The 10,768-nt window shown below is 33.1% G+C and overlaps 1 long non-coding RNA gene across 1 annotated transcript; it reads right to left on the bottom strand.

Annotated features, from left to right (window-relative positions):
* Positions 1-5,975: 5,975 nt before the first annotated feature.
* Positions 5,976-9,134, bottom strand: LOC134690599 (uncharacterized). The gene is made up of 3 exons (XR_010101980.1): positions 9,008-9,134; positions 7,258-7,317; positions 5,976-6,065 (listed from the first exon to the last, which is right to left on the bottom strand). It is a non-coding gene; the product is annotated as an uncharacterized LOC134690599 (long non-coding RNA).
* Positions 9,135-10,768: the final 1,634 nt, after the last annotated feature.

Raw genomic sequence — 10,768 nt, 5'->3', positions numbered from 1 at the left:
TCGTCGTCCCGGTCGTCGTTAACTTTTACAAAAATCTTCTCCTCTGAAACTACAGGGCCAAATTGAACCAAACTTGGCCACAATCATCATTGATGTATCTAGTTTTAAAATTGTGTTTTATGACCCGGCCAACCAACCAAGATGGCCGCCATGGCTAAAAATAGAACATAGCGGTAAAATGCAGTTTTGGGCATATAACTCAAAAACCAAACCATTTAGAGCAAATCTGACTTGGGAATAAGTTGTTTATCAGGTTAAGATCTATCTGCCCTGAAATTTTAAGATGAATCAGACAATCCATTGTTGGGTTGCTGCCCCTAAATTGATAATTTTGGGGAAATTTTACTGTTTTTGGTTATTATCTTGAATATTATTATAGATGGAGATAAACTGTAAACAGCAATAATGTTCAGGAAAGTAAGATTAACAAATAAGTGAACATGACCAAAATGGTCATTTGACCCTTTTAGGAGTTATTGCCCTTTATAGTAAATTGTTAACCATTTTTCGTAAATCTCCATGATCTTTTACAAAAATCTTCTCCTCTGAAACTACCGGGCCAAATTAATCCAAACTTGGCCACAATCATCTTTGGGGTATTAAGTTTAAAAAATGTGTCCGGTGACCCAGCATCAAACCAAGATGGCCGCAACGGCTAAAAATAGAACATGGAGGTTAAATGCAGTTTTTGGTTTCTCAATTTTATTTGGTTATTACTCAAAAACCAAAGCTTTTACAGCAAATCTGACAAGGGGTAAAATTGTTTATCTGGTCTGACTCTATCTGCCCTAAAAATTTTAAGATGAATGGGACAACCCGTTGTTGGGATGCTGCCGCTGAATTGGTAATTTAAGGAAATTTTGCTGTTTTTGGATATTATCTTGAATATTATTATGGATAGAGACAAACTGTAAACAGCAAAAATGTTCAGCAAAGCAAGATTTACAAAAAAGTCAACAAAACTAAAATGGTCAATTGACCCCTCTAGGAGTTATTAACCTTTATAGTAAATTTTTAACCATTTTTCGTAAATCTTAGTTAACTTTTACAAAAATCTTCTCCTCTGAAACTACTGTGCCAAATTTTACCAAACATAGCTAGAATCTTTATTAGGCTATCTAGTTTAAAAATTGTGTTTTGTGACCGGACAAACTAACCAAGATGAACGCTACGGCTAAAAATAGAATATAGGGGTAAAATGAAGTTTTTGGCTTATAAATCAAAAACCAAAGCATTTAGAGCAAATCTTACAAGGGGTACACTTGTCCATCTGGTGAAGATCTATCTGCCCTGAAATGTTTAGATGAATCTTACAACTCGTTGTTAGGTTGCTGCCCCTAAATTGGTAATTGTAAGGAAATTTTGCCTGTTTTGGGTTATTATCTTGAATATTATTATAGATAGAGATAAACTGTAAACAGCAATAATGTACAGCAATTTAAGACTAAAAAATAAGTCAAAATCACCAAAATGGTCAATTGAACCCCTAAGAAGTTATTGTCCTTTATAATCAATTTTTAACAATTTTCATAAAATTTTTAAATTTTTACTAACATTTTCCACTGAAACTACACGGACAAGTTCATTATAGATAGAAATAATTGTAAGCAGCAAAAATGTTCAGTAAAGTAAGATGTACAAACACATCACAATCATCTAAACACAATTTTGTCATGAACTGCCTACTTCCTTTGTTTAATTCACATATACCAAGGTGAGCGACACAGGCTCTTTAGAGCCTCTAGTTTTTACATTGCATGTACTTCTATAAAAGATATATTTCCGAGTTTTACGGCAATAATAAAAAAATCGAAGTCAATTTGGTTTTGCTTTGATGTATATTTATTGACAGTTTTCTAATATTTCAAAAGGCAATTAAATCAAAAGAGTTTATTGATGGACTAAAGTTTCAGCGTATATTCTAGCTCGTTTTTAGGTTTTGTGTGTCTTAGCCTAAAAAAAGCACATATGGACCTCTTAGAAAGAGTGGTAGTATGGGGTATTTTAACAAACAAAGAGCATGACAACTTTCGAAAACCTGGCATCAATCATCGTTTTCATCGTCGTCTTCTTCCAATATTTCTTGGTGAGTTGAATAATTTCTACAACCATCAGACCCTCCACATGCCTTAATATTGGTATACGCGGATTTCTGTTGGTTTCATACACAGTTGTTATTGCAAGCTGTTTTCCCTTGTCCGTATACCTACAAACAAGTTCTTGAAGGAAATCTACTGATATACGTCCCTCAAAGAAAATCGTGAACAAACCGTTTTTACTCTCTTACCAATCAGATTCTTTGGAAAGTATGACAACTGGTTTAACGTTATGAGAGTTTATTCAAACTTGCGTTTGGAGCATTGCACGTGGGATGTGCTGTAAAAAACGTGTTTTCACATGAAGGAATTTTCACAAGACTGGTTTCCTTTGTGGCGGCAAACTCCACCCTTCACTTGTTAAGATCAACATGAAGATACCTGAACTTTCCCTTCGAATCATACGATGATACGATACATTAACTTCCAATCAAGGCATGGGACCAATAGGATATGCCAATACCCTGACTACAGTCTCATTCTCAGGAACATTAGCAAGAACTAAAGCACGACGAACTATTGAGATCTGAGGCTGGCATGTCAGTACCGGATAATAGTTCTTTGTTAATTTATGAATCGTTGTCAGTTTCTTTAGTTTCTTGTGTTACCTATGTCTATTTTATTTACTCCGACACATTTAGATTACAGAAAACTACCGTAAAGGGGATTTCAACGTAGAGGAAAGAAATGTTTTCATCAGATAAAAAGGCAGTACCGAATAAAGGGCAAACTTGAAAAGCGGGAAAGAGAAGAGGTCTTACATCGGACCTCGACTTCTTTTAATTGAGCTTTACTGTGTGTAATGTTTGGTGTATGTTATCGACATTCGCTAGAGGTACAGGCGAGAGGTAAATCTCATAAAACATGTTTAACACTGCCACCATGTATGCGCCTCTCTAAAGTCAGGAACTTCTATTATTTATAAGTCTTGTATGAATGTTTATTTTATTTCAATTGTATATTTCGGTGTTAGGTATGACATCTATTTTCACTGAACTAGTACACATACGTTCAGGGACCAACTGAAGCCCGACTTTTTTCGGGATTTCCGTGCTGTGTTGAAGACCAATTGGTGGTATTCAGCTGTTTTCTTCTATTTGATCAGGTTTTTGTCTCTTTTGTGCATTATTCTTTCCCATGCGCAATTTTAATCTAATAAAGTCAACAATGTTGAAATGTGTACGATGTGAAGATAAAAGTTATTCTTGAGATTAATCTGGCTTTGTAAAAAACGTACACTTTAATTTTAATGTGTACTGTGCGTACTTCGACACACATCACTTTCCAAAAAACTCGAATCAGGCAGTACATTATGTTTAATTAGTGTCCCCTGTTTAGTAGGATATGTCTTTTTCAAGCGTCATTTTTTTAAACAAAACAAAAAATGATCGTTTTAGTCAACTTCAAATGCAACCCGTTAAACTGTTTAAGGCATTGACACATATTTATTATAAAAGTCAACAAAATTGCTGTCGGATGTTTATTATTAGAATAAAGTATGCAGAAGGAGAAGTGTTGCTTTCAACTGCAATAACGTTTGCCGGTGGAACAAGGTTATCTTCCCCCGTTGCATGTTAATGGACATGTCCGGAGTCAAGACCCTGTTGTTCAGTCGATTTGTCGTATGTTGATGAGGTATAATTTTCTCCGTTTGCATTTATGTTAGTCGTCGTTTTTTTCTGTTTGTATTGTTTAACATATGGAGTTATGGGTTGTTTGAATTCAAATTTCCCCCTTACCTTACATGTATAATGTTAGATATTGAAAAAAGTATTAAAAACTTTATGAAATTGAATTTTTCGCTGCATTGAAGACCTGTTGGTGACTTTCAGTTGTTGTCTGTTCTATTGTCTGGTTGTTGTCTCTTTGACACATTCCCCATTTCCATTCTCAATTTTATTACATGTCTTGGTGAACAGGGAAAAAATATTGGAATTGCTTTCAACATGACACATTCCCCATTTCCATTCTCAATTTTATTACATGTCTTGGTGAACAGGGAAAAATTATTGGAATTGCTTTCAACATGACACATTCCCCATTTCCATTCTCAATTTTATTACATGTCTTGGTGAACAGGGAAAAATTATTGGAATTGCTTTCAACATGACATATTCCCCATTTCCATTCTCAATTTTATTACATGTCTTGGTGAACAGGGAAAAATTATTGGAATTGCTTTCAACATGATTTATCTACTTATCATACATACATGAATTGAAATCTGATAGTTACACTCTACCAGGGGCGAATCCTGGATTTCAGATAAGGGGGGCGCAAATTTTATATTTGCCGAGCGAAGCGATGCGAAATTGTTTTTGAGGTTATTTGTTTTGAAATATTCTTCTAAAGGGGTGCAATGTAGGTATTTCGAACTATTGTGAGGTACAATCAGCAAGGAATTAAAGTTTTAAGGAGAAGCCACCTAAATCCAACCCTGAGACTACTCTACCAGCAGTCTCCATCCAACCTGACAACAATCTACAATCACTAGTATCATGGACGGACTGATGTAAAACAATATGTTCCTGTTCCGAGAAAAAAAACTCTCAGTTATGATGGAAAGGTCCCCTTCAAACTCTTCAACAATCTCATTATACCAATAACTGACGCACTACATGTAAGAGATTCATTCTGCATATCTATGATAGAGTTTATAAAGCTGCAGCCCAAAACAGAAGGCGAAAATCATGCGAACATTTTATTTTGATTCTGTGTTCCTATGCAAACCAATCTACACTCAAGACACCATCCCTTCTAAACTAATCTATATATCAATATCAGGTCATAAATATCTGTCAACCAATCATTGAAAGACATTGGTGCTGGTAGTTGTGATAAACAGAAAAACAGAAACATCACAAAATAAGAAGCCCTTGTTTGCAGATCGTCAATGTGTCTTAGCCATTCAACATGGTTTCAATTATGTGAAATGAAACCGGTTAACTTAAGAATTACTTTAACACTCCATAACACCATCCTCGACAAACTTGGTTAGGACGATCAGTGAAATGCAAAGAGTTGGCAGATAGACGGGCGGATCGACGGAAGCAAAGTGAGACAAGACAGATCACATCAGCTCACATGACCAATACTAGATACCGGAATTAGATTTTGCAAGCGAAAATTTTCACTTTTCGCCGTGATTTTCAATTGTCCTATCATAATATGTTTTTAATTTTTTTGATTTTCGGAGGTCGTGCCAGATTTTAAATATACTGTGTTCGCCACAAACCACTTAAATCAGAATGAGATGCATTTACGAAGTTATTTTTATTTTGTGGGGATCCCGGCCATGCATGTAATACGGTATACATAATTCGGCACTTCGATTATCAAAGAAATTGATTATAAAAACGGCAAATACAATGTAACATTTTTTTGTACTTTGACTGCTTATTTTTTTAGTCAGACACCTTCCTTTGAAGTATATAATATTTATAGAACTTGAATAAATCGTAGGTCAGTTGATAAGTGAACACGTTGATTCTGTTACTAAGTTGTTTAGTATAGAAAGTCCCTGGTTAAACTGACTGTTTTATATACTTTGAATGTTTTAAGAAGGAATGGTCTCTTCTAATACTGATACAAGTTGAAGACAACCGTTACTTTGCAAATTGTAGGGGGGGGGGGGGGGCGCACGCCCACTACGCCCCTGTCTACGCGTGCTTCGTTTTCAAAAAACGTTCGAATCAAACAAATTTAAAAATGCAAAATAAAGTACAAATCTATAGAGCATTAAGTGTCAACATTCCTTAAAGTTTTGCCGCCAAGAACAGGTATATTTGATTAAATAAGAAATGGTTATATTTGCTGCATCAATTATCAATTGATTATTTTTATTGCAATCAACATGATTCAGTTGAATCCAATGATGTATCTATCTAGGTAAAGTTACTATTACTGGTAGTATAGTCCTAATCGGTTCACTTCCGGTAGACATTGGAGTAGATGCTGTTGTTGTTTTATCTGAAATAAACAGAACTGAAGCTGGTACATTACAACAACCTATTGCCGTATAGCGGGTTATTTTTGCGGGGTGTATATTTTCGCGTATTTTCGCAGATGGAACAAAATCGCCAAAATAAATATCGCCAATTTAAAAGTGTACATGCAAAGGTAATGTTAAAAATGTTAAATCCGCCAAAATAATAAACGCCAAAATTTTTTCGTGTACCCTATTCAACGAAAATCGCGAAATTTTACACCCGCGAAAATAACCCGCTATACGGTATCATAATGCATTAAATAATCTACTGTACATTTCTTTATACCTGATCAATCTATTTTCGCAATGACTCAATTAGATTGGAGCTAAGTCGGATACAAATCCACATCACTCAAGTTTACGTAAACATGTACATGTGTAGGAATATGATTTTATTTTTGAACGAATCTCATGTGTTGATATGCTTTTAATAATCATCTAAACAAAATGTAAACTCCAACATGTTCAAGAAAAATTTAAAACGAAAAGTCCATCATCAAATGGTCAAATCAAAGGCACACATCAAACAAATGGAAAACAACTATTACATTCCTGAATTGATACAAGCGATGCGTTCTGTAGAAAATGGTTGACTTATAGCTTTTTCTAACTTGTATGACAGTTCAATAAAAGTCCATTATATTGATAAAGATGTGCGAACAAAATAAACAGACATAATAGGAAAAAATATCAGTAGTAGGTTTACACTTTTGTCAAACTAGTTACGAATTCTTTAAAATAGTTTCGTTGCATTGTCTTTTTTAACATAAAAACTCTGAAGATAACTTAAAAAAAAGGATCTACATATATTTGCCAGATATCTTTATATAGTTAGTAATAATGAAAGAAGATTGAATGTTATATCCCGTGTATGTTAGTTAAATACAATTATTATAGGTCGTGTATATATCAAGTGTACCCTAGATGACAGTTTTAAGCGACATTTTTATATTGTCCTTATTTGCTGATATTTCTCTTTTAGACATATTCGCTATATAAAGATACAACTAGATTACAAAAAGTAAATTTGTGTTTTGTTTTTTGAACATATATATTAAAAATTTATAAAAGACGGGCGAAGTATACAAAATCTGGACATCGATTAATGATTACCGCTATTTGTCTTAAGCAACAACGATGACAGTTATATTTTAACACAGTTTTGCTACATACCTGTTCCAGAATCACTTCCACGAGAGCAGGATTTTGAATGATGAAACAATTTCCTTTTTCCTGAAAGATGTTGATAAACATTATTAGTTATCAAAGGTACTACAAGGCTTATAATTTGATACGTGTTTTGTCTACATATGACTCGTTAGTGACGCTAGCATCAAAATGGGTATAAAAACAAACAAGTATAAATAAAGGCAACAGTAGTATACCGCTGTTCAAAATTCATAAATCGATAGAGAAAAAACAAATCAGGGTTACAAACTAAAACTGAGGGAAGTGTATTAGATATAAGATAACTACAACGACACAACAGAGACACAACATCGAAACATAATACACAGAAACGAACTATAATGTAACAATGACCATTTTTCTGACTTGGTACAGGGCATTTTATGAAAACATGGTGAGTTGGACCTGGTTTTGTGGTATGCCAAACCTCCCGCTTTAATGACAGTGTTAATTATAACATTAAAATGACAACAATACACCACATGATTAAGATAAATAAACAGATAAATGGGAGAAAATATAGGACAGAGAAACAAACGAATATTGTCATCAAAAGGTAACAGGTTAAAAATATTTTTCTTTTTTCTTTTATAAAATTGAAGAGGATTGATGACCTAAAATTTCAAAAACGTGATAAATACGTCTAAGAAATAATCACAATCATTCAGATAATCTGAAATATTTTCTTAACTTTTTATTAAGATTGCAGAAATATAAATATAAACTACACAGGACTGCTACACTTGTTATCTTTTTTCAAATAATCGTAAAATCAATTAATTGTCAATTACATTCCCTTTTTATAAATGCAATACACAAAACGATAAAGCAAATGACAAAGAGAAAAGAAAGCGATGCGCATCATTTAGGCAGCGACATAATGACTCAATATTATGAAAAATAAAGTCACAAAAATACTGAATTCCGAGAAAAATTCAAAACGGGAAGCCTCTAATCAAATGGCAAAATCAAAAGCCCGAACACATCAAGCGAATGGAAAGTAACTGTCATATTCCTGACTTGATACCGATATTTTGATGTAAAAAGTGGATTAAACCTGGTTTAAAAGCTAGCTAAAATCTATCTGTAGTCGAATTTAATTCCATTATATTGACAACGATGTGTGAACAAAACAGATAGCCATAATACATATAAATCTAACAGACAGCAACATACGGACTAAAAATAGTTAATTTAAGGTATGTTATTGTTTGCAAATTGTACTGATTATGATTCTTAAGGAGTAGATCATCCAAATAACATTTATTATAAATTCGAACACAAATGAAGAAAATTGTCAACTATTGCAAATAATCATACAAATGAATTCAAACGATACAAACCATTCAAATTTCAGGTTGTGAAAACCAAGACTGCAAGGAAGCATTTTTTGAAAATAACACATTATGATTTTGAAAATTTTGCGTTTTATTTATGTTTTCTTCACGCATCATTGTAAATATAATGGGATTTGATGCGACTGGCATACTAGAGAGAGGTTGAGCCTATAAACCAGGTTCAATCCACCATTTTCTACATTTGAAAATAACTGTTCACAAAGTCAGGAATATGACAATTGTCCATTCGTTTGATGTGTTTTGTCATTTAATTTTGCCTTTTGATTAGGAATTTTACGTTTTGAATTTTTCTTGGAGTATATTTGTAAATTTACTGTTTTTCATCGGTAAACTCTCAAACCCATATCTTTGAAAATAATGATAATCAGAATTCTTACCTTCAACTGAGTGATTAGCTACCAACAACATGCAAAGGATTAAGACTAATGGTGTATTCATTTTGCGCCTGTTTCACGATAACGCAATACTGGTTAGTAATCTTGTAGTAGTGAATACTCAAGCTACAATACACATTGTAGTTATATAGTACACCAATGTACACGAGCTGTCACAACCTGACGTTAACACTTTTTCAAGACAAAAATAACTAACATGTGTTGAACAATTATTATACATTAACGCATTCGGATAAAAAACCGCCTACGTATACTTTGCTCAGTTTTACGTCATTATTCAAATTATCATTATTTGAAAGAAAAAGAAAAAAAGATCATTTAAAGACTTACATAAGAAAATGTTGCAGATAAATAGATTTTTATTATTTCTGTTCCAATGTTCGTTTTTGTACGACCAGGATCTAATTAGACTCAACATTAACATTAAAGATTTTTTCACGTCATACATATGTCTAAATCGACGTTTTTCAATTCAAAATGCTCCTTTTGTTTTAACATATTTAACTATAATTTAGTTTTTACTTTGTTTTGCTCAAGAATTGACAAGAAATTATGTACTTGTTAATCGCTTAAACATTGTTGACAAAAATCTTTTTTTACATATTTAAACTTTAAAAGAAAGTTTCTTTTAATATATTCAAACATCGTCAGTACAATAACGTCCGCTTTCCACCGAATGTGACTACTAAGAAAAGGCTGATTACCGGGTTTGTATTAGCATTAACAACATGGCGGGCACTACGTTTGGAACAGGATCTGCTAAACCTTTGGGAACACCGGTGATCACCCCAAGTTTGTGTTGGGATTTTAGTTGCTCAGTCTTTAGATATCTATAGTGTTTTTCTTCTCGTTTTGAATTTTCCTCAGAGATCAGTATTTTTGTGATTTTATATTTCCCTAAGCAATGGCAAAATCAAAAGCTCAAACACATCTAACGAATGGACAACAACGATAAAATGTTTATTTGAATTCATATTATAATATGCACCTCTTTAGAGCTGTATAGAAGGAAAAATATTGTTGATGAAACATATTTCGATCTTAACTTCAATGACGAGTCTTAAGTAGACAGAGCGCGCGTTTGCCGTATTAAATTATAATCCTGGTATCGTATTACGAAATGGAAATATGATCATTCACATTTTCAATACGTTGTTTCTAACTTCGTTTAAATTTCATTGTATTTACTAGTGTTTTGAATTCTGAATACCACCTACATTATGCGATAGGTATCAAGTTAGAATAATTTGAATATGTTGTGTTGGTTATTGGTCGGAACTCTACTGGTCCGAGACCATAGTTATTTCGTAGTGCATTCCCTTAAGACAATAAAAGAAAATTAAAAAAAAATCCCACCTGAGCTTTCCGATTATATTTGTTAAGTGTGTTTGACATCTTTTGGACACATTATATTATAACTATAGAAAACGTATGGCCAATTTCATGTCAAGGGAGTCTTGAAATCTTTTTACAGCATCACAAAAACGTAGTTAAACTTATTTAGCTGGACCAAAACACTACTTGACTTTCAAATTTATGACCCAATTTGTTTTTCGACCCTTTCTTGCTATTTAATGCAGCATACTGAAGAAATAAATGCAGAAGGGTAATAAAAAAGAATTGGCAAGTAACACACTGTAAACACTATGAACTATATTCATGTAAATGAAAATCAAAGGACGACAAATGTTTACTCGGACCTACTGATGATATAACTCTTAATTTTCTTAATTTCAGCTCTTC

This window comes from Mytilus trossulus, chromosome 11 (assembly GCF_036588685.1).
Source record: "Mytilus trossulus isolate FHL-02 chromosome 11, PNRI_Mtr1.1.1.hap1, whole genome shotgun sequence".
Taxonomy (NCBI): Eukaryota; Metazoa; Mollusca; class Bivalvia; order Mytilida; family Mytilidae; genus Mytilus; species Mytilus trossulus.
The sequence above is the reverse complement of the archived record's forward strand: the minus strand, read 5'-3'. Positions and strand labels throughout refer to the sequence as shown.